Genomic DNA, 18631 nt, shown 5'->3' with positions numbered 1-18631 from the left:
GCCCAACTCGCCCCCTTCTGGGAGTTTCCCAGCTGCCTCTGCCCCGAGTCCTGTCTCCATCACCTGCTCTCAGGGAACCACACAGCACCCAAGGCATGTCTCCTGGAGAGCCCTCTCTGCCAGGTGGACAAGAAGGACTCACACCTGTCTGTCTCCCCATCTATGAGGAAGGATGGGTCAGGAGGGACAGCACCATCCCTCACCAGCAGGACACAATTTTTCCACCAAAAGCCAACACAGGGAGTGAATGTCCGTTCTACCTTTCTTTAGTAGCTACTTAGGGCTTCTCTCAGAGAAGGCAATGGCACCCCACTCCAGTACTCTTGCCTGGAGAATCCCAGGGACGGGGGAGCCTGGTGGGCTGCCATCTATGGGGTCACACAGAGTCAGGCATGACTGAAGTGACTTAGCAGCAGCAGCAGGGCTTCCCTGGTGGCTTAGTGGTAAAGAACCCACCTGCCAATGCGAGAGACCCAAGAGATGCGGGTTCAATCCCTGGTTTGGGAAGATCCCCTAGAAGAGAAAATGAAAACCCACTCCAGTATTCTTGCCTGAAAAATCTGATAGAAAAGAGGAGCTTAGCGGGCTACAGTGTATGGGGTTGAAGAGAGGCGGACAACTGAGCGACTGAGCACGTAACCTCACAAGGCCTCAGTTTCCCCATCTGTAAAGAGGGAATAATGCCTCCAGTGAAGGGGTGCTCTGGGGTGTAAGGGTGTGAAGAAAGAGAAAGCAGTCTGCAAACTATCAATCATTAAAAAAAAAAAAAGCCATTTCTCTCAAGTGCAAAACAAAGGCACATTCAGTTGAGAGACACCTTATAATAGAAATTTCAGAACAGGTAGCTTCTGGCTGGCCTCTTGGGCTAAGTATCATGCATGTCACATTACAATCACAACGAAACTTTTAAAGTGAAATCTCTAGTTAGTGAGAATGGACGAACAGAGGAGGATTAATTTTCAGATTTCCTGAGAGTCGGCCAAACCCTTTATGGATCAAAGGCCTTGTTACTTAAAAACAAACAAAATGACCCATTGCCATGGATGGGTCACAGAGAAGACTACAGATGCTCTCCTGGTGGAGGGACCCACAGTGGTGTCTGGTCCTTCCTTCTCTGACAGTCTTCTTTCCGGCATCTCATTCACTCAGAATCCCTGCTTCCGTGCTTTGCAAGGTACATCTGAGGCAGTCTGGCCTGGGGGAAGGAGCCCTGGCTGGAGAAGAGCTGGCCCCATCTCGCTCTGTGACCAAAGAAAGCAGGTCCCTCCCTCCGGCCCAGCCCGGCATCCTGAATCTCAACCACAGAACAGAGCATCAGCATTGCACTCCGCCCCGCCTCCAAGGCTCCTCCAATGCCTACAAGGAGGGGCGGTCAATCCCGACCGCCACCCCACGGTCAGAGCAGAGCGGAGGCTTGGAACCTGTCATTGTGTCAGATCCAGAGTGGCTGGCATTCTTTCCACATGAGCACCCAGGCATAATTTTACCCCAGCAAAACACAAAAACGCCAGCAACCACAGAGCTCGGTTGAGGGTCTGCCACCCCTGCAAGGGGGCTGCTGGGACCACATAACTACCGACAGGTGGAGAATGGCAGCATGTGGACTTCAGCCCAAGCTCTCTGCTGCTGCTGCTAAGTCGCTTCAGTCGTGTCTGGCTCTGTGCGATCCCATAGACGGCAGCCCACCAGGCTCCTCCGTCCATGGGATTCTCCAGGCAAGAGTATGGGGAGTGGGTTGCCATTGCCCTCTCCCAAGCTCTCTAACCCTTGCTTATAAGGGCCAAGCCCACTTGGCTCTCGACCCCCAGGGGACCACCCACCTCTGAAACAAGCCCTCAGGGGAAGACTCAAAGACATTCACGTACTCTGATGCCAGCTACAGGGGAATAACCTGGGATGCCCACTGTTTCACACCCACCCCACATCCACACCCATCTGCGGACCTCCATGTCTCTGCTCCTACAGGACGCCTCTCAGGTGTGTCCATCATACATTCCAGCGCCATCCAGAGAGGGCAGGTGTGAAACTCACAGCCCCTCTAGATGCTGCTACACTACACAGCCATTAGCCACAACTTGTGTAAGAATATTTAAAGGTAAGGACGTGTTTGTATAACTCTGTTGAGCAGGATTTATAGCAACATTGAGATACTGCCCTGAGTCTATTTAGATGAAAACAAAATGCATCTGCAGAAAAAGATAGAAGAAAATGCCCCCCCTCCAACAGACAGCAATAGTGTCTACGTCTGGGTGAAGAGGGTAGGTGTGTGCTCAGGCGTTCAGTCACGTCCGGCTCTTTGTGACCTCACGGACTGCAGCTTGCCACGCTCCTTTGTCCATGGGATATCCCAGGCAAGAATACTGGAGTGGGTTGTCATTTCCTCCTCCGGGAGATCTTCCCAATCCAGGGATCGAACCTGTCTCCTGTGTCTCCTGCATTGGCAGGCAGATTCTTTATACCACTGAGCCACTGAAGTAGTTTTATTTTATTCTTTTTTCTAAATATGCTCCCCTAATTTTCTATAATGAATGTGAAGGTTTCTGGAATTACAACAAAATGTTAATTCTGAAACCCATCTGTGACTGAGCCCAAAGCTAGAGGGTCCAGGGGTTCTCAGGGTCTGGGATGTCTGCTCTGGCCTGCACAGCCCAGCCGCCTGGCACGAGGCTGCTCAAGACAAGGGCACAAAGCCCTTGGAGACTCCCAGGTACCTATTTTTGTCCCAGAGTCTTAAGGGCCAAACCAAGGAACATTCCAGCTCTACCAATGTGCCAAGTTCACAGGACTAAGGGGGAATCAGGCTGGGGATGCTCCCGCCTGGCCAGGGTGGGTCAGTGGGCATGGACTGTGGGCTGATTCTGTGCCCGGCCTGTGCTGGGCCTCCCCACCCCACTGAGGATCCCACAGGGCCAGCCTTTGCGAACTCGCAAACTTGTCCGGATGGGAAGGATGACACCCAAACAAACAGCCACCAGGATGGCGCACTTGCGGGGGGCAGCAGGCACAGAAGGGGGCCACCCTCAGCCGTGGGAAAGGAGCAGGGCGGGGATTCTCCATGAGAGGCCCAGACCAAGCCTTCAGGACAAGCCAGTACAAGCCAGGCAAGGGTGAAGGAGGGGGAGGAACAGCGGTGTGTGGGCATTTCAGTGGGGGACTGCCCAGGAGAAAAGGCAGTGGACAGAGAAGGAGCTGGCAACACGGTGGGGAAGGTGTACGTGGCGCAGAACTGAGTCTGGGCAGAGGACACGGGAAGGAGAAAAGAGGCTGAGTGGACAGCCGGGAAGCTGGGGCAGGCCCTAAAACAAGTGCCAGGCTTGGTGCTGGGGTTGAGCCCCGGGCAGAAGGAGAATTGAGGGCCGGGCTGCAGGGCAGCGGCAGTTTGAGACCCATCCAGGCTGTGCGGAGACAGGCCAGGGAGACCAAGGAGGGAGCCGGGCAGCCTTCCAGGGAAAGTGAGGAGGCCTGGCCCGGGGCAGGCATCTGAGGACAACTCCTGGACCAGGAGAGACAAGAGCATCCCCAACTGAACGAGAGGGTGTGGAAGCAGGATGTGGTCTGACTGGTGGTGCAGGCCATGGTGGTGGTGCCACTTTCTGGGGAGGGGACCTGAGGGAGGGGACGGAGTCGTCTGAAGAATGGAGCAACCTCTCTACCAGACCCCTCTCATCACCAGCATCATGGACCAGGGTTTGGTCTCTGTCCAGGCACTTTGGGGACTGAACTAGGTCCCCCTTGGCGACCAGCCCCCAAAGGCCTATCCAGCCTTGGCCTGGGAGGGGCAGGGGTGGCCTGAGTGGGGAGCCCTCCAGATTCCTTCTATCCTGGGAAAGAAGATGAGATGTGGTCTCCGGGCAACCTTTCCTGTGTCTAGTCAAGGCCCAGCTGCTGGGGGGAGCAAGAATATAAAGGAACCTTCCTCCAAATCCCCATCAGATGCCAAGGGGGCACCGGTGAGAATCACAGCCCCTTGGAGACAGGCAGTGGGGAAGAATGACCTCTGGGCTTCTCGGCGTGGCTTCCTCACTGGGGCTGCAGTGAGGGAGGCAGCCCGCACACCAGGTACCCGGGGCACTGCTCCCTGAGTGATGGATCCCAGAAGAAGGGAAAGCCCTTTACAAATGGGCCCTGTGCCAGGGGTCACTGTCCAAGGTGACGAGAGGCAGGCATTTGTTCTCAGCGACTGCCCAGGAGGGGCACAGGTTTCCACCAGGCTCTGCCCGATCCACTGTGGGGTCCTGGGTGGGTCATCAAGCCCTAATGAGCCTTGGTTTCCTCATTTGTCAAATGGGCCAATAATCCCATACCCCTAAGACTACTGGACAGTCAAATACTGTGGAAGTGTTAGCTCCTCAGAATTTCTTAACATCAACTACAACCACTGGTGTGAGAGGTCCCAGATCCATCACACCCCGAAGAGGTGGGTCAGATTTCCCAGAAAGTTTCCATCTGTCAAAGCAGAAACTGATGTTCCCCCGGCGGCTGGGATCACCAGGACCCTCAACGCACACGCACACACACGCACACACACACACACACACACACACACACACACACACACAACCAGCAGCCCTCATGAGGGGGTGGGGGGTGACATGCGCCTTCCAGCGGCCCCAGGGGCACTGAGGGCAGCTCAGGGTCTCACCGAGCAGGCCGAGGGGGAAGGGCCATCATGACGGGGCAACTCGAGACCCATGCTGTGGGGCGCAGGGGACAGGGGCGCCCCCTTCCACCCACCGGGTCCCCAGCGCCAAGAGCCGCCTTCCTCTGAGGCCGGTTTTCCCGCTGGCGGTGGGGCTGGGGGGGGGGGCGGGTTCGAAGCCAGACTCGCGGGCGTGACGGTGCTCAGAGCGCGCGGTGCCCCCACGATGCCCGGGGAGCCCAGGCTTAGGGTTGAGGGGGCGCGCATCCCCGGGAGGAAGCCGCGATACAGGCCCGGGCAGGGGGAGCCCTGAGTGTCGCGGAGAGGACGGGACCCTGGCCCTCCAACTTCTGGGGAACTTGCAGGGGACATTGGTACCAGCCGCCCACCGCTCAGATGGGGAAACTGAGGCCGAGGCGGGCGGCCAGTCCAGGCGCTCTCGGTTCGCTTTCCAGGTGCCGCTGCGACCGCCCCTCGCCCCGAAGTACTCACCGGCCCGCGAGAGGGCCTCACGCGGCGCTGCGACGCCCTTGGGCCTCCGAGCTCGCCACAAAGTTGATCGGCAGCAGCTGGAGGGACCAGGGCCGAAGGAAAGCAGCCGGGACCAAGCGGGCTGTACTGGTTTCTGTGGAAGCCGATGAGCGCAACTAGCAGCGCGGGGAGGGGCGGGGCCTGGGCGGGGCCGGGGCGGGGCCCCAGGCCGTCCTCCACTCCCGACGCGGCCCGGAGGACGCGGCGCCGACTCGGCCCGCTGAGCGGCCGGTCTGCCTGCCAATCACGCCGCACCTCCGCCAATCACAGAGCGCCTCGGCGGCTACAGCCTACGGGACCATGGCGCTGCCAAGCTTGAGGACGCCGGGAGGGCGGGTCTGGCCCGCCCACTGCGAAAGTTTCCGAGCTAACTCGGGCCGTGCTGCCCAGACTGAACCCTTGCGTGCCACGCCACACCCACAAGGCGTCCGGGTTGCTGTGCCCGGCTGCAAGCCCACGGGCGAGGCTCAAGACGACCTTTCACCCACTACTCTGGCCCCAGGCTCCCCAACTTCAGATTTATTATCACTGCTCTTGCAATATTAACTGACACGGTGAGTGCCTACTATGCACCAGACGCCTTAATTTTCGGCCCCATCAAAGATGGAGAGGGCTGCCCTAATGGAGCACGAATTGGAAATCCCATTTAATGTGACTCATTTAACCAAGGACTGCTTTAAAAGCACAAGGTCAAATGCAATATAGCATGCGTTCACAGAGTAATTGTGAAATTCGTTTAAAAATATCTATTACCAACCCAGGGAGTGGGGCAAGGATGAGGCAGTCTGGAAACCCTCTTCTTTGGGTCCTTCTCTGGGGTCTGAGCCTGAAGAAGGAAATGATAACCCACTTCAGTATTCTTGCCAGGAGAATTCCGTGGACAAAGGAGCCTGGTGAGCTACAGTCTCTGGGATAGCAAAGAGATGGACAGGACTGAGCGACTAACACTACCCCTGAGGTCTGAGAGGGGTGGTTTGGAGATGAGGGCAAAGGTCTATTCTTAAGCCAGGCCTTGGGGCTGAGAGGCCCGGGTTGGCAGCAGGGGCACCTCTTGGGCTGTGTCTGCTCTATGTCTGATCCTCACAGCCAACCTGAGATGCCTGTCCTGGGTTATCATTGCAGACTGCGGCTCAGAATGGCCGCTGGAAACATGTTACCAACAGGTTGGGAGCAAAGATTCCAGATGGTTCCGGAGATAAGGTCTATCTGCTGAACGCACTAGCTCAGGGAATTTTTAAAGCCTTGTGATTCATATCAGTTCCCTCACTTTATTCCCAGGTGCCCCACCTCTGTCCCATCGCTATCTTCTTGTGTGACCCTGTGAGGCCCACAGAAGAACGAAGGAGCCAGGCATCCAGCAGCACTAGCTTTGCTCCAGGCTCAGTTTGGGGGGCTTTCACATGTTTTTCATTTCACCCCCAATAACCCTGTGAGGCAGGTAGCTTTGGGTTCATCTTTCTTGATGAGAAGATTGAGGCTCAGGCATAGAAGGTTTATTTGTCCAGAGTCATACAGAATTCTTTCCCCCATACAGTATACTAATTACAGAAAACTTGGAGGATCACACAAAATAGAAAAAAGAAAAGAACCACAGGCTGTTACTGTTCACATTTTGTAATGGTTTATGCATATTTAAGGAAGGGTTTCCAGAAATCACTGTGATTACACTGCGCGTGTTGGTGCATGTGTGTGTGCCTTAGGGCAGGGGTCCCCAGCCCCGGGCAGGGGTCCCCAACCCTCAGGGGACCAATACCGGTCAATGGCCCGTTAGGAATCAGGTTGCACAACAGGAGGTGAGTGGTGGGCGACCAAGCAAAGCTTCATCTACCACCTATCATTGCTCCCCATCATTCGTGTCACTGCCTGAACCATCCCCCCAACCACCCATCCATGGAAAAATTGTCTTCTAAGAAACTGGTCCCTGGTTCCAAAAAGGCTGGGGGCCAAGGCACTAGGGCAAAGCCCTAGAAGCAGAATCCCTAGATTCTGAGAGGATTCTTCACATCTATAGATACATTTTTTCTGAAACAGGCTTCTCAAAGTTACTTCCAGTGTATCTCCAAGGGGCACACACTAGCTTGGGGAATTATTTATTTTTTACTCTTGCCTAATATGGTAAGTGGAAAATAGTTTCTTTGCAATTGCAATCTGCATTTCCATGGTAACTCAGAGGCTGGACATTATATATTTCTTAATTTTGAGAAGAATTCACTCTCTCATTTATCTATTGGGAGCTTAGAGGCTCTTTGAAAATGAATCAGATGAGTTTCTTTTATTTCTAACCCAAAGATGGGTATCTTTGAAGGAGGAAAAGGCAAGCTGCTTTGGAATTCTTGCTGGGAAAATGCCATGGACAGAGGAGCCTGGCGGGCTGCTTCCTGTGGGGTTGTAAAGAGTTGGAAATGACTGAGCGCGCGCACACACGTGCCCTCGTCCTTACTGCCCACCCTCTCCTTCAGCTCAGAGGGCTGGAGGCTGACCCGAATGGCTCCTGCAGCCCACCCTTGAGAACCAGCAGCCCTCCTTGCACCTGCAAGCCTGGGAGCAGAGACGCCTCCTCCAGCATCTCGACAGGACTTTTCCAATTCATTCGTCACCGTCCACAAGAACATAAGAGGCTTGTCATCCACTCCCACTGGCTGGCCACTGCCTAGGAGACCACCATCAAGTAGAGGACAAAACCTTTGAAAGGACCCAATAAATAGAGGGAAGAAGACAGGGTAAACAGTTCCTCCTGGGAAAGAAAGAGAGAAAATGAATCACAGTCAGAGCACAGAAACATTTAACATATGCTGTGGGCTTCCCTAGTGGCTCAGACAGTAAAGGATCCCCCTGTAATGCGGGAGACCTGGGTTCAATCCCTGGGTTGGGAAGATTTCCTGGAGAAAGGCATGGCAACCCACTCTAGCATTCTGGTGTGGGGGTCCCCATGGACAGAAGAGTCTGGCAGGCTACAGTCTATGGGGTCGCAAAGAGTTGGACATGACTGAGCAACTAAGCACAGCACAGCGCATGGAATGAAAAAACTTTAAAAGTCATAGGTAAATTCAGAAAGAAAACAGTCAAGGTGGAAATAAAAGGAAAAAAAAAACTGGGAGATAATGTGGAGGGAAAACATGAAAATCATCAGGGAGAAAATGGGAGGCTTGCAGGCAGTTCTAAGAGGTACAGCATTTAAAGAACAGGCACTCCAAAAGGAGCTTGAGGGGAAGCAGAAATGAAAGAAATGCTAATAGAAAATGTCTCGGGGGCTGAAGCTATGCCATAAAGTCCCCAACTCCAAGGATAAGGAGAAAGTCTTGCAGAATTCCAGAAAAAGCCAGTCACATCCAAGAGAAGGAGACTCAGAGCAGAGTCATATTCCTTGGTGACTTTGGGATAATATATAGGGATTCTGAATGTCAGACACTGAGACTTTCCCCTCCTGTGATGAAATTCACATGTCAGGGCAAAAGAAGGGAAATATCTGACATGGCCAGACACAGAGAAGTTTCCTTTTACCCACAGAAGTTTCTTTCTCACCAACACAGTTCAGTCAGAGTCGATAACCCAAGATAGAACTCAGAAAATGGTGGTGAGCAGTGACCTTTGCAAAATTGATGGTTTAATCTAAATATACCTGGGATTCTGTACCATAATTGCTAAGCAGGGATTCTTGAAACATAAGCCACATACTGTAAGGGAAACCTGTGTAGCCTGGAAGTGGAAAAATAGAATTGATCTTAGCAAAACCCAGGAGAAGAGGGAGCAAGGGGTGGAGTGGAAAAGTTCAAGGAGCTGAGTAGTGTGGAAGTTGGGAGGATTGGGAGATTATGCATAAGAGACAAAAAGAAAGGGGAAAAAAGAAACAGCAGGAACAACAAAACATAATAAAGGATGAAAAATTTAAAACCATGGACATCAACTTTCATAAGAAATATGAATGGGCTGCATTTCCTATCTAAAGTCCATTAGACCAGGGAGATAAATACAAATCCAGTTTAAGTGCTGTTTCCAAGAACTGCACCCAAAATGCTAACAAACAGAGGTCCAAAGGGGACTACATTTGAAAACTGAAATTTAAAATGTAACAAGAGTGACAAATTAATGTTGCATAAAGAACTCAAGGCATAAAGCATTCACAGGAACAAAGAGGGCTATTATGTAATGGAGCAAGATACAATCTGCTGAGATTCAATAGTTATAAATCTTAATTCACCAGAAAATATAGCAGCTGTGATGGTTACTTTTATGCATCAATTTGACAGGGCCAAGATTTGGTCAAATATCAGTCTAGGTGTTGCTGTGAAGATATTTTTTAGATGAGAGTAACATTTTATACCAGTAGACTCTGAGGAAAGAAGATGACCCTCTGTAATGTGGGTGGGCCTCACCCAATCAGTTGAAGATCTTAAGAGGTAATGACTGAGGTCCCCTGAGGAAAAGCGAACTCTGTCATCAGATTGCCTTCAGATTTGAGTTGCAACATCAACCTTTCATTGGGTCTCCAGTTTTCCCTACTTATTTTGGACCTGTCAGCCCCCACAATCACATAAGCCAATTCCTTGAAATCTCTACATCTGTCTCTCTCTGTCTTTCTGTCTGTCTCTCTCTCTCATATATATATATATATATATATATATATATATGTGCTTTCGAATTGTGGTGCTGGAGAAGACTCTTGAGAGTCTCTTGGACAGTAAGGAGATCAAACCAGTCAATCCTAAAGGAAATCAACCCTGAATACTCATTGGAAGGATCGACGCTGAAGTGAAGCTCCAATGCTTTGACCACCTGATGCAAACGGCCAATTCACTGGAAATGAACTTGGTGCTGGAAAAGATTAAAGGCAAAAACAGAAGAGGGTGGCAGAGGATGAGATGGTTGGATAGCATCACCATTCAATGGACATACATTTGAGCAAATTCCAGGAGATGGTAAGGGACAGGGAGGCCTGGTGTACTGTAGTCCATGGGTCACAAAGAGTCAGACAAGACTTAGTGACTAAACAACATACATATATTAGACACAGATGCAGATGTTGATACAGATATAGGTATAGATATCTCCCATTGGTTCTGTTTTTCTAGTGAACCCTGACTGATGCAGCACCCAAACTCATAGGGCACTAACTTAGACCTACTAAGAGAACCTACTGAAACACAGCTCTTGTCCTAATTCAATGCCATCTCTCTAGGAGGCCTGTCTTCACTTCTGCACAAAGTCGAAATAACCCTGTGCTTTATTGTTGAGTATTAAATGAATGAATGGCTTCATAAGGAGCTCTTTCTTGCATTCAGGTCAGTGTCCAGACTCTTTAATGGAACATCTAAAAAAGTCTCCCACAGGCTTCCCTGGTGATCCAGTGGTTAAGACTCCATGCTTCTGCCTCATGGGGCGTGGGTTTGATCCCTGGTTAGGGAACTAAGATCCCACATGCCACACGGTGTGGCCAAAAAAAAAAAAAAAAAAATACCTCCCACACTTCATTCTTACTTTCCCACTGCAGTTCTCTGATGCCTCACTGTTTTCAGATTCTGAATTCATGTGCTTGCCCACTTCCTTCCTATTTAAGATATTGAGATATTGTTAGTTGTTCAGTCATGTCTGACTCTTTGAGACCCCGTGGACTGTAGCCTGCCAGGCTCCTCTGTCCGTGAAATTTTCCAGACAAGAATACTAGAGTGGGTTTCCATTCCCTTCTCCAGGGGATCTTATTGACCCAGGGAGCGGACTCGGTTTTCCTGCATTGCAGGCAGATTCTTTACTGATGAGTCACCAGGGAAGACCACTTCAGTTTACTCCACAAGCATTCAGCGATGTCCCACCAGCTCCAGGCCTTGAGTTATCATCTGAAGGATAACAGAGTTGGGGCCTGTTTTAGATTATTATTAGGCCATAAATAGTCCCCTAGATATCAGGCCCTACCTCCTGGAATCTGTGAATGTTACCTTATCTGGAAAAAAATGTCTTTGTAGATGTGACCAAATGACATGTAATGTCATTACATGAGATGGGGTGATTATCCTGGATTGTCCAGGTAGGCACCAAAGACTGTCACAGATACCCTTGAAGGAGAGAGGCAAAGGGAGATCACACACACACACCCACACAGAGAAAGTGATGCGGAGATGGAGCAGACAGAGATTGGAGTGATGCAGCCACAAGCCGTCAAATGCCAGCAGCCACTGATGCTGGAAGAAGCAAGAAATGGATCCTCCTTGATTTCAGTGCAGTGACACTAATTTCAGGCCTTTGGCTCCAGAACTGTTGTTTAAAGGCACTGAGTTTGTGGCAGTTTTTCACAGCAGCCTCAGGAAACTAAGGTAATCCTGACGTTATGTTGTTTCTATGGTCTTGCTGTCACCTGCTGTCCACCAGGGTCCTGCAGATGAACTGGAGTGAGGCATGGAGATTCCAACCTTTGCAAGCACAGCCTTGGGATAAACATAACCAGAGCACTGAACCAACCCCTTGGCATTCAAATCCGTACTCATCAAAATCAAGAAATCAAGGGACCAGGAAAATAAAGAAGCTGTATTGAGAGGTGGGTAGTGCCTTTGAATGACCAGGCTGAGAATTCCACAGACCCAGTGACCTAGGTCCTGAGTGTGTAGCCCCCTGGGCTAGTGAGACCAGAACAACATTTGGGCATGTCAGACACGCACTGGGTGTCCAGGACTGTGAGACCCTAGGACCACTCATGTATCCACATTTCTTTTAATTAATTTATTTATTTTAATTGGAGGATAATTCCTTTATTAATAATTGTGGTGGTTTTTGCCATACATTGACATGAATCAGCCACGGGTGCACATGTGTCCCCACATCCTGAACCCACCTCCCACCTTCCTCCCCACTCCATCCCTCTGGGTTGCCCCAGAGCACCGGCTTTGAGTGCCCTGCTTCACAGACTCCCATGAGGGATTCTGATGTGCAGGGAAATTTGAGACCCATGACTGTAAAGGTGCGTCATTGAAAGTGTGATCTTTGTCCTTCACCTGGGCACCTGTTAGAGATGAAGAAACCCACTCCACCTGAGACCTCCTGAGTCAGAGTCTTCATTTCAGAGAGAGACGCCTGTGATTTGTGTGGATGGTAAAGTAGGAGGTGCCCTGCTTTGGGCTGCAGCTTCCCAGACCAGGTTGCATGCGTCTAAGAACCACCTGGAAAGCCTAACTTGCCCAGGCCAAAGGAGTCAGAAATTTGGATTTATGGGGAGTCCTGGATAGCTGGAAGCAGAGGGGCCGTGCTCCTCATTCAGCAAGTTCAGGAGCGCACTCCAGCCGTGCTCCCTCCAACCCCTTCCCAGCCTCCCTGCTGGAGGCCATTCTCCCTGCTCTTGACCATGTCTTAGACAGGAAACTCTCTTAGTGTTACATCTCCATGGATCTTCCTGACACCATGACCGGGTGGCCTCCCTCTGTCCCCAAGGAAGTGGAGACTCCCCAGGATCACACATCACAGGGCGGGTCAGTGGCAGAATCTCTGGGCTCCCAAGCTCCGCTTCCTCTATCCCCACTTCTCTAACCATCCCCCAATACCCTCCTTCCCTATGTGCCTTTATCAACCCAAGCTCACAGTCCACTCTGCAGAATCCTTAAAACTGCAACAGAAGTGTCCAGAGTTGTGACAGAGGGCCTGGCACCAGTCACATGGCTCTGTGTCACCAGCGCCGGGTGCTACATGAGGGCCGCCCCCCACACACCTCACCTACCCACGCTGACCTGCACTTCCACCCCCCTACACTGCATTGTTGCTGGGGAACTCTGAGCCCCCACAAGTCTGAGTCGTGATTTACTCATCTCTGAAGGCAGTGTGACTGCCACTCTTAAGGGCCTTCCGATGGATTAGTCACCGAACACATCAAGAAGTTTCATACTGGAAAAAAGACCTCCCAACATGCCAAGGCAGCTTTGGGGCAGAAGACAGACAAATGCCTGCTCAGGGGAGAAGCAAGGCCCAGGCATCCCCCCGGGTCCCCGTCACCCCACTAGGTCATTAGGTGGGTTCTCTAGAGGGACGGAACCAACAGGACCTATATGGATATATAGAGAGAAATGCCTTAGAGAGATTCTCATGCAATTACGGAAGCTTACCATTTGCCTTTTGTAAAGCTGGAGGCCCAGGAAGGCTGGTGGTAGTTCCAACCCAAGTCAGAGCACCTGAGCCAAGGTCCAAGGACAGAAGGTGGACGGCCCAGCTCAGGCAGTGTGGATCCGCCCTTCCTCTGCCTTTTCTGTTCTATCCAGGCCCTGAACAGATGGAGGGTGTCCACCCACACTGGGGAGGGTGATCTGCCTTCTCAGTCCCAACTCAAGCACTCTCATGTACACGCTCAGAAAGAAGGCCTAACCAGCTCTCTGCACACCCCTTGGTCCAGGCAGGTAGGCACATAAACTTAACCAGTCACAGCCACTGCAGCGCCGGGGTTGGGGGGGCACCCACTCCCCCAGCGTTGGCTCCTTCACCTGAGAAATGGGCCCAGCCTGCTGGCCTGGGATGGGTGGGGAGAGGTGACCGCAAAAGCCACCAACGTGGGGCCTGCCCGTGGCATCACTGAGGGCAGCTCAGGGGCCACTGATGGTTCAGTCAACAAGAACAAGCCACAGGGCTCTGTGTCACCAGCAACAGGGGCCACATCTGCCAAGAACCTCCTGCTTATTTCCTTCCTGAGCACTGCGGCATGAGATGGAAGAGTCTAAGGTGTATCCACTTCCTTGTTCTGGAGGGGCTTATGGACTGGTTTGGTCCAGAAGCTGGAAAATACCAGCCACCTGTTAGAGAACAGAAATGAGGAGATAACTAGGAAGAAGTGGTGCTGGCTTACAGATTCCCAGCACGCAAAGAAATTGCCACCAGCTGCAGCAGTCAGGGAAGGCCTCCCTGGAGGAGGTGCTGACTTGACTTTTTTTGTTGTTCTTTTTTCTAAAAAGTAGACTTTATTTTTTAAAGCAGTTTCAGGTTCACAGTAAAACTGAGCGGAAAGTACAGATACTTTTAACATATACCCCCTACTCCTTAACACCCAGAGCCCCCTCCACTGTCAACAGCCCCCTCACCCCCACCCCGCAGAGTGGTACACTTGTTATAATCAATGAACTTGCATTGTGCTAAGTCACTTCAGTCATGTTCAACCCTTTGCGACCTAGGCTCCTCTGTCCATGGAATTCTCCAGGCAAGAATACTGGAGTGGGTAGCCACGTCCTTCTCCAGGGGATTTTCCCAATCCAGGGCTCCAACCCATGTCTCTAGTATCTCCTGCTTTGGTAGGTGGGTTCTTTACCACTAGTGCCACATGGGAACCTGTAGTATGACGTCATTATATTGTTTAAAGCATATAGTTTAACGAGGGTTCACTCTTGGTCTTATACCTTCTGTGGATTTAGACAAATTTAAAATACATGTATCCATGATTATAGCATCACACAGAGCGGTTTCACAGCCCTCAGAATCCTCTGTACCCCATACATTCATCCCCGGCCCCCGTCATCAGCCTGGAAATCACTGATTTTTCACTTTCCATAGTTTTGCCTTTTCCAGAAGGTCATATAATTGGAAACGCATAGTAGGGAGTTTTTATAAGATTGGTTTCTTTCACTTAGTAATATGCATATCGGGTCCCTCCATGTCCTTCCTCCCCTGATAGCTCATCTCTTTTCAGCACGGTATGGTATTCCAGGTGGGGATGTGTCCGTTGATCCATCCATCACCTACTGAAGGACATCATGGCTGCTCCCGAGAGGTGCAGACCTGGCATCAGAGAACAGAGCAGAGAGGGTCCTTAGGTAAGCCTGGCCCAGGAGATTCAGGGATCTCCCTGAGCATCAGCTCAGCACACACTTTACCCCACAGGTTGCTGGGAAGGTCCATGAACTAACTTGCGGGAAGTGGCCAGTACAGGGCCAGAGCACAGCAGGACCAGTGGATTCTGGTTCCTGCACATCATCACAGAAATGATCAGTACCCCTTGCAAAGGGTCACTACACCTGGGGGCTCATTAAGTCCACACTTGACCCTGAGAATTTGTATTATCCCCAGGCTATAGACAGAGAGTCAGAAGCTCTGAGAGGTGGAGGGACCTGCCCAAGGTCACGCCATGACACCTCTTTGGTCTGATTGTCCCCAGTCCCTGCTGTGATGCCACGCCACCCCCAGACCCCCTGTCTGAACCCTAACAAGCTCACCTGGGCAGAGGGTCAGGTGGCTTTAGGGAAGATAAAATGTGTCACCAAAAGCGCTCTTTTAAACAAACACCCCCAGTCTGTAAGTTCCCAACTTCCTCGTGTACCTTCCCGGGGGAGGGGGTGCGGCTTTTCCTCCCTCCCTTCGGAAGTGACAAGTTCTCAGTCTGAGTCCCTGCTGTCATCTTTACAAAACCCAGAGTTAGTGGGAGAGGGAACTTATCGCTCACTTTAGCATGAAACAATAGAAGAAAACTTGGGCACACAGCACTCAAACAATGTCAAGAAGTGCTGAACATTACCCAATTCAAAATCCTCCCCGAAACTTTCCAGACACCCACTTAGCAGCAGCGATAGGAACACCATAGATAGGTGTCAATGCAGAGACTGGCAGAGAACGCTGGGCGGAAGAAAAAAATCACTTTTGATATTTGTGGGAGCAATTTGGACAGTTTAGAAAAAGAGATATTGTTTTTGACAATTGTTAGAAATATAAGTTACCCAGAGAGCTTACTGTGATCGCATATAATTGTTTTCCCGAAGTTTTTGACACAATGGAAGCTGTCAGACTGTGGCTGCAACTTGCTCTGTAACTTGCAAAAGAACTTTGAGAACAAGAAAGGAGAAGGAGCCTGGGTACAGGAGATCCTCTTGGCTGTTTGAGACTGTGTGGTACACGAAATGCTGCACGAATGTGTTGAACTGAAATTTCTTTCCTGGGGAAAATAAGAGTGGTTAGCCACGGTTCAGGTGGTCTTTGTGTTGCCCCGATGCAGGGACCACGAGCTGCCATCCCAGAGCACATCCATCTTGGTCCCTGAGCCAAAGGGGACGGTCTGGCCTGATGTCAGCATGTACAGTCTGCCTGGAGACACACCAGGATCCAGGATGTGCCCCACCAAGGGCAGCAGTGTTATTTTCAGAATAAGATTCAGACTTCATGAGGGCCTGTGGGGTCCAGAGGTAGCCTAGGGGCAGCTAGAGAAAGGATGACATTTGAGCTAGATCCCAAAGGAGGGACAGAGTTGTGCTGTAGGAGAGGAGGAGGAAAAGACTCCTCAGGAAGAAGTCAGGATGGATGCAAAGGCATGGAGAAGAGACAGAGCAGAGCCAGGCAGAGATCTGGGCTGATGAGAGCTAAGGGGGTGGGAGCAGCAGCCCAGGAGGCCGTAGAGGGCTGGATGGTGAAGAGTTCAGAGTTTGCAGATTACCCACTGGTGAAGGAATAGCAACCCCATCCCCAACACCCAATGTTCCAAAGTGGTCCCCTGGAGAGGAAGAAGGCATGTTTCATGATAATCAGTTATCTACTGCTAGGTAAGAATCTATGCCCAAACTCAGTGGCTGAAAACAACCAGTTCACCTGCCCTTCATTTTGGGTCAGGGATTTGGGCAGGAATCAGCTGGGTGGTTCTTTCATTGCAGGGGGCAGTGAGCGGTCAGCTGGGGTCCTCCATTTGGCAGCATTCTGCTGGGGGCTGAGCAGGGCTGGAAGGTCCAAGAAGGCTTTGATCTCGGCGAGGCAGTAGTGAGCCATGACGTGAAGCAAGATCTTCATTCCCTGCCCAGGAAGTGAACCTGGGGAGCCTGGATGAAAACCAGGAATCCTAGTCACCCGACCAGCAAGGGCTAGAGGCTAGAAGCTCTTTTCTCCTGGATCTTTGCCCCTGGTGAAAAATGGATTTATCATGGAGGCAGAAACTGTGAATGCAGATACAAAGTTTATCAGAGATATAGCACAACAAGAAGTAGGAGAACACGCAGTGAAATGGTTTGCTTAGCTAAGATGGAAGGCAGAGATGCACACCCAAAGAGAAAGGGTATGGGTGTCCCCCCTAGTGAGGAGGAGAGCGGTAAACAGACAGTTAAGTCATTTATATAGGTCAGTTCTTCCGGGTCTTTGTTTACCTTTAGCCAGTTATCTGGTTTCTTTTTCCACACCTGACCCATCCTGGGACCCTTCCCTGGTTGCGCCTGCACACCCCAGCCAAGACAGATCTCGAAGGGAAGGCTTCTGGGAGGAGCAAGACTCATTATGGCCTGGCATTATCCACTAAATTTTGACCCCCAAGGAGCCTTTCTGCACACGTGTAGTGTCTTCCTTATTTCAAAAAGAGGGGAAGCAGAGGTCTCTTAATCCTTTACTCAAACAGAATCTTGCCCCTCTTTGTCCTTGCCAAGATTACTACCTTAAGGTACTTATAAGAGACAAAGACTGGCTATTCATCCTGTTTCTGTTGTTACTTCTGTTTCAGAGGGCAAGCAGGAGGCTAATTGTAAATGCTTTAACTGGAGAACACTGTCTCAGGAAGTGCTAACAATTTTAAGGATCCAGCCTGAAGCCTACTTCTTCGTGCCCCATGAAATGCAAACAGGAGGCCCAGTTGTAAATGTCTAACCTGGAACCCATTGATCTCCTACCTCAGCTTCACTCACATAAAGTGGACATTGGGCTCCTGCACGTGGCCTCTGTCTCTTCATGTGGCTGCTTGGGCTTCCTCCTGGCATGGTGGCCGAGGGCAGTCAGGCTTCTTATGTGGCAGCTGGTTTACACGAGGGAGGGTCCAAGAGGGGCACGAAAGCTGAACCTCCCTTAAGACCCAGCCTCAGAGAAGAACATCTCTTTGCATCATATGTTCACAAGCTATTGTTCAAAATGAGTCACAGGGGAGCCAGCCCACATTCTACATGATGGGTGATGAAGAGTTTGCAGCCATTTTACATCTGCTGCAGCATGGGACCCCCAGGGAGTTAAGTAACCAGTTCAGTGTCAGGCTGACATAGTGGAGAATCAGAACTCAGGTTCAAGTCCTTGGCTCCTGGCCAGAGGTCTTTCCTCAACACACAGGCTTTAAAGCCACTTATCAAAAAAGGAAAATATTTCATCTAAAAAGACAAGCTGTTGGGATCAGGGCTTTGATTTTCTCCTTCCACCAATTGTCCAGAGACCTTTTAAAGAGTCTGCAGAAATGAATGAAAAGAGCAAAGTGGGAAGCCTTTGTCTTTAGAGAAAAAAAAGAAAAGAAAAGAAGTGGGAGTCAGTGTTACCAAGCAACAAATATAAGGCAGAATGATATGAACAGCATCAAATTAAACAGGGCTTCCAAGCCTTTCTGAAGTCACAGCTCACAGAGAAAAATGGTACTTGTACAGATTAGAGCAAAGGGGTGAGGCTACTCCTATAGGGAGCTCACTGGACCCAAAGGCTCCAGGCATCACAGGCAGTAGTGGATCCTAGTGCAGAGGATATCACTATTCCAGCACACAGGAACCCATTTGTTATCACTGTTATTACCAC

At 50.8% G+C, this 18631-nt stretch overlaps 1 protein-coding gene and 1 long non-coding RNA gene across 2 annotated transcripts in view; both read right to left on the bottom strand.

Annotated features, from left to right (window-relative positions):
- Nucleotides 1–5284, bottom strand: part of WFS1 (wolframin ER transmembrane glycoprotein) — a 31856-nt gene extending 26572 nt beyond the window's left edge. The window contains exon 1 of the mRNA XM_086407515.1: nucleotides 5132–5284. The gene's annotated coding sequence lies outside the window, so the exon portion shown is untranslated. The remainder of the gene's footprint in view (nucleotides 1–5131) is intronic.
- Nucleotides 5285–14701: 9417 nt separating this feature from the next.
- LOC147370316 (uncharacterized) lies at nucleotides 14702–16049 on the bottom strand. The gene is made up of 2 exons (XR_015166119.1): nucleotides 15848–16049; nucleotides 14702–14902 (listed from the first exon to the last, which is right to left on the bottom strand). It is a non-coding gene; the product is annotated as an uncharacterized LOC147370316 (long non-coding RNA).
- Nucleotides 16050–18631: the final 2582 nt, after the last annotated feature.

The sequence above is a fragment of the Bos grunniens genome, chromosome 6 (genome assembly GCF_055505025.1).
Source record: "Bos grunniens cultivar Pamir isolate PY7600 chromosome 6, Bosgru_T2T1.0, whole genome shotgun sequence".
In the NCBI taxonomy this organism is placed as follows: Eukaryota; Metazoa; Chordata; class Mammalia; order Artiodactyla; family Bovidae; genus Bos; species Bos grunniens.
This window is presented reverse-complemented; position numbering and strand designations above follow the sequence as displayed.